Source organism: Manis pentadactyla, chromosome 13, assembly GCF_030020395.1.
Source record: "Manis pentadactyla isolate mManPen7 chromosome 13, mManPen7.hap1, whole genome shotgun sequence".
Taxonomy (NCBI): Eukaryota; Metazoa; Chordata; class Mammalia; order Pholidota; family Manidae; genus Manis; species Manis pentadactyla.
The window spans coordinates 98,863,988-98,869,732 of NC_080031.1; the positions used below are offsets into that span (position 1 = coordinate 98,863,988).

General features: G+C 36.3%; 1 long non-coding RNA gene across 2 annotated transcripts in view; it reads right to left on the reverse strand.

The window, feature by feature from the left end:
* LOC118918629 (uncharacterized) overlaps positions 1 to 5,745 on the reverse strand; it is a 74,220-nt gene that overhangs the window by 34,251 nt on the left and 34,224 nt on the right. The window lies entirely within an intron of this gene.

A 5,745-nucleotide genomic window follows, 5' to 3' on the forward strand; every position in this document is an offset into this window, starting at 1 on the left:
CATTTACTAAATGAGTAGGGCACTGTGATAATCCCTTTGATTTAAGACTTTATTGCCTAGTGGTGAACAGAGGGAAGTAGGAAAGCATACAATTATAAGTGCATGTGAGATATAAATATTAAGTGCTTGGAGGTTAAGAGGGAAAAATAAGATGCCTCTGGCTGGGGGGTAAGGACCTAGGGCAAAAAATGGATAAAGAATGATTTGATGGCTATATAACACATAAAGCCCTTCACAGTGTGGCCTTTACAAACCTTCTTTACCTTTTTTCCTTCTACTATTTTACTCTCACCCTATCATATTCTGAATTTAAGTTTTCTTTGGTAATTTAGGGATTAAGAGTTTAGGTTTTGGAATCAGATAGACCTTGGTCCTAATCCCAGCTCTGACACATTATACAACCTTGGGCAAGTTATAGAACTTCTCCAACCCTCACTTTCCTGATTTGTAAAGCAGAGATTATAGTAATACTCATTTTTAAAGATTTTTTGTGAGAAATCAAGTGTATAACATGCACAAAACACCTACCTCTGTGCCCGATACATTAAGACTTAGCAAACAGCAACAGTTACCTCTGTGCCTTTGACCATGTTGTTTCCTTCACCTGAGATTCCCTTCTCTAACTGTTTTAGCCCTACTTCTCCTTTAGAACCGTCACGAAAGTCTCATTATGATCCTGTTTCTTTGCACGTGCAGTAATTTTTTACTGGATACCAGATGTCATGTCATTTCCCTTTCTTTAGAGATCACAGTCCTCTGATGCCTGTTGTCCAATGTCTGAAAACTGCTGTTTTATACATCTTGTTAAGTTTTTTTAGTTGTTTAAGATGAGAAGGTATTATACTCTATTATGGCTAGAAAAGGAAGGCCTTGCAACCTCAAAAAAATCAACATAGCTAGGCATTAAGAACCAGTGATGGCTAACATTGCAAAAAGATAACTAGATATTATGTGCCACCTGATAACACACCATCTATGAAGTAGTCTTGCAAAAAAATATATATCAAACCTGAATCTGATCAAGACTTTGGATCCAACTGCCAGTTTTAAGAAATACAGAAGACAGAGGAACATCTTAAACTACACTGCGGGGATTCAATGAACAAAATCAAAATTGCAGGAAACTATCTGACAAACAACTAGTCTTTTCAACAATTTAAATTCCAAGAAAATTTAAAAGGTAGAGGGAAAGCTATAGACTAAAAGAGAGTTCAAGGATATATCAATCTCTATGGTAATGTGTGTAAAAAAATTATGACATTGATGATACAATTGGACATTTGAATAGGGACTAGATAGTTGATAGTATTAGTGAATTATTACTAATTTTAGCTGTGATAATGGTATCACGATTATGTTCTTTTAAAAATTCACCTTTTAGAAAAATATTCTAGTATATACGTAGATGAAATAATATACTGTTTAGTATTTGCCTCAATTTAATATGGTAGGGAGCACGTGGGTAGGATTATGGATGCAGTAGGATTCGTCACAAATAGGTAATTACGGAAGCTGAAATGATATACATGTTTGAATTTTTTTATTATAAAATAATTTTTTAATTTCTTTAAACTCATAACATTGAGATACAGGTTCTAAATCAGACTCTGACATCATTCTGCTCTGAACCTATGGACCAATCACTTCTCTCTAGGCTTCTGTATTCTCTATAAAATAGGAAATATAAAACCGATCCCAATACACTTTCTATTATATTCACTTATGAGCCATGTGACATGGGAAAACTACTTATCTGTTTAAGCTTCCGTTTCCTTATCCATAAAAGGTGATAAAAATAGCAGCTAATTTTTAGGACTACTGTGTGGGTTAATTAGGTATTGTATGTCAAAGCCCTTAGCATAGTGCCTGCCGTAAAGCAAGCACTCAATAAATACTCTCTCTAATAAATATCTCTTGCTGTATCTAAGAAATACCAATAGATGAATTCTGTACATTTTTTAAATGAAAGGACTTGATGGTTTATTATTCCCTATCTTTTCCTTCTCCATATCTCCTTTCTTTAGGACAAAGGCAGGAAAATCTGAAACATCCCCTCTAAAATTCTATGGAACAATATGCCCAATAGCACAAGGCAGGAGAGAATGAGCTTGGCTCTCCTTCCCAGCAAGAGTCACTGCTGTGGGTCTGCAAAAACAGAGGCGCCACTTTCATCATTTCAGAATATAGTATGCAGCTGTCCTTCTGGTATGCCGCACATCCTGAGGTTGCTCCCAAGGGCTAAAAACAGAGCGCAGGTGATCCGCCCAGTGCAGCCAAGATCATTCTTTTTCAAGGTGGCCCCATTTCAGAAAAAAATGGGGCACTTTGTATGTACCCCTTTTTGAACCAAGAATTGGTCTTCCCCACCAAACTGTGAGTTCCTTGAGGGCAAGGACTGTGTCTAGTTTATCTTTACAGCTTGTGCTCCTAGCAAAGCACCCAGAACAGAGCAGGTACTCAATAAATATTTGTTGAATGAAGGAACTGTTTGATGTTTTGTCGTATATGGAGTGGGGCAGGAATGGGAAAGGAAGATTTCCCACAGGCATTCAAAGAACCAGTTGAAGGAATCTCTAATAGCTTTTGTCAGGGAGCACAAACTGCTCGCAACTTTTAATTCATTTCTTCTCCTTATTCTCTACTACTCACCTTTTTATAACTTTCCTTCACTCCCATTAACTACTTCTGGTTCCCCAAATCCACCTTCAATATATTCTTCCTTCTGAGCCCATGTTCATACTATTCCCTCCACCTGTTAATCTACCTCTCTCTTTCTCTTAATGTACAAATCCTTCAGCACTTGGCTCCAGTATCTCCTCTTCCATGAAGCTTGTCTAAACCACTATAGCTGAAAGGGGTATCTTCTTGATTTCCTGTAACACTTTAGATAGAGCTTGGGGCACTCATAATATTCTATCATATGCTGTGGTTAGTTGTATAAGTTCATAACCTTTACATGATTGAGGGCAAGTGTCCTCTTTGAATTTCTTAGGCATCCAGCATAGTGCATTGGACACACCAGGCACCTGATGAATGTTTAGTACATTTACTGACTAAACTTTTCAGAATAAGAAATATTCTTATTCTGAAACTATTCAGAATAAGAAATGAAGAATTCATTATCATCAATAAGAGAGGAAGAAAAAGACATATGCCATGATTTCACTTATTTGTGGAATCTAAAAACAAAACAAAACAAAATGAACAAAACAGCAGGAGACTCATAGACACTGAGAAGAGACTGGAGGTTACCATGGGGGAGGGATTGGAGTGGGTGGGTGAGAAAGGGGAGGGGGATAAAGGGGCACAAAAATTCTCAGTCATAATATAAGTTGGTCATTGGGATGGAAGTGCAGCATGGAGGATACTCAATGGTTCTATAACATCTTTCCATCCTGATAGATAGTAACTGCACTAGTGGGGGTGAGGATTCAATAATGTGGGTAGGTGCTGAACCACTGTGTTGCATACTTGAAACCAATATAAGACTGTATTATCAGTGATACTTCAATTTTAAAAATACATATAATCATTCAATCCAATTTAAAGTATAAAATAAGTGAGCCCTAAAAAGTGTTTTATCCAAAATATTTTTCCTTAAAAAGTGAACACACTATTTTGGAAGTTTTGCTACCCTATTATTTATCTGCTTTCTTAGACAATATCCTCCACTCCCAGAAACCTATGGAAAAACTGTCACTGAGCATTTTTTTTTAACCAAATAAATTTAAAAGAAAAATTCACATTAAAAAATAATAATTTCCCATTATCTTCAAATAATGGGATAAGACAGACCGGGGTATCAAAACACCAAGATCGAAAATCACTAGACAACTATATAACCTTGGCCAACCCCTTGGTTTTTCCAACTGTTGTCTCCAAACTACTTCTCAGCACAGTTGTAGGAGACAAGGGAGCAGAAAGCATTGAGAAACTATAAAATATTAAATAACTTTAGGTTATTATACTCAAATATAAGGGCCAGAACAGAAGTAAATCTCATTTCTTGAAATTAAGAGTGAACTGTTACTTGGATAGTTGCTTTATTTTCTCTTCTAGATGATACATACACTCTACCATGGCCATCATGTAGTTACAACTTTGTTGTCCCTTCCTCTTTTTCATTCTTTCTAGATTAAAGATTAAGATATATCTTAACATCCCCACAACCCCATTCCCCAAAAAGCAAGTTCACTGTGGCCTTATCAGTGCCATTTCTTATCAAATTTTATTGCTGAAGCACACTTAGATCATCTAGTCCAACACTTCCATTTGCACATGAGGAGTTCAAAGTCTATAAAGTATATTATTTGCTCAAGGTCACCCAGCTAGTGTCAGACCCTATAATAGAATCTCATTTTCCTAACTCCCAGTTCTCAACATCACACACAGCAAATGTCTGGGCAACCAGATAGCCATTAATAAATATTTTCTTGAACTGAAATGGACTTAATTGCTTCTTCCCTTTTTGAAAAAATTACATGGCCACCCTGTAGAATGTGGAACAAAGGTGAAAGTGCTGTTCTGAATACTATGGCTTAAAAGGCCACTTGGTATACACTCAGGAGCAGAATGCCTGAGTTCTGATTTGGGATCCACCGCTGCCCGTCTGTCTGACCTTGGAAAAACTGTTTTACATTTCTTAGCCTCAGCTTCCTCATTTAATCATAGAAACTACCTCAAATGGGTTGTTTTTTCATTCGATAACATTTGTTGGATATCTGCTCTGTAGCAGGCACTGTGTTAGATGCTGGGGATACAACAATGGACAAGAAAAACAAGATCCTACCCTTCAAGGCTAACACTCTACTAGGATTCAAGTATATCATCTACAGAACATGCCTACCAGAGAGTCTGGCACCTAATACGTGTCTAATAAGTGTTGTTGTCATTATTATTAAAAAGCTACTGTGTAGCCACATTTAAAAAGCAAATTAGTAAATAAATCTTAACAAATCTTCAAGCAAGATTTTAGGACATAAAACAGCTCACACAGCAGTGTTTCACAAGGACAGATATTATCACCATGGAAACGTTTTTCTGAGTTCCTTAGAGAGCTTGCTTGGAAGGTTCAGATGTGGTCTGTGAAAAAACACCTTATAAAGAGCATTAGGTTGGGGGTGGTGAAAATCTTCTCCAGTCTATGTCCAGAAAAGACAACTTTCTCTAAAGAATCATTTAATAAAGTTTAGTGTGTAAAATCTTAAATTAAGAAACATAACTTAGGGGATAATTACTTGTACTACAGTGGAAGTCACCAAAAACTTCTTTTCAATAACCAGCTTCCCTGGCACATTCAAAATATGATGCATTGTTCAAAATTCCACATGATTAATGAACAGATGAGAAGATACCAAACATCTTCAGACATTAGGGAAATGCAAACCAAAACCACAATGAGGTACCACTTCACACCCATTAAGTTGGCTATAATTTTTTAAATTGAAAATAACAAAGATTGGTAAGGATGTGGAGAAATTGGAACCCCATACCTTGTTGGTGGGGATGTAAAATAGTTCAGTTCTCTAAGGAAAACAATTTGGTGGTTCCTCAAAAGTAAAACACAGAATTATCATAGGATGATGCAATTATACTCCTAGATATATACCTAAAAGAACTGAAAACAGGTACTTAAACAAGTAGATATACATGCATGTTTATAGCAACACTATTCACAATAGCCAAAAGGTTAAAAACAGCCCAAATGTTCATTAACAGATGAAGAGAAACAAATTGTAGTGATAT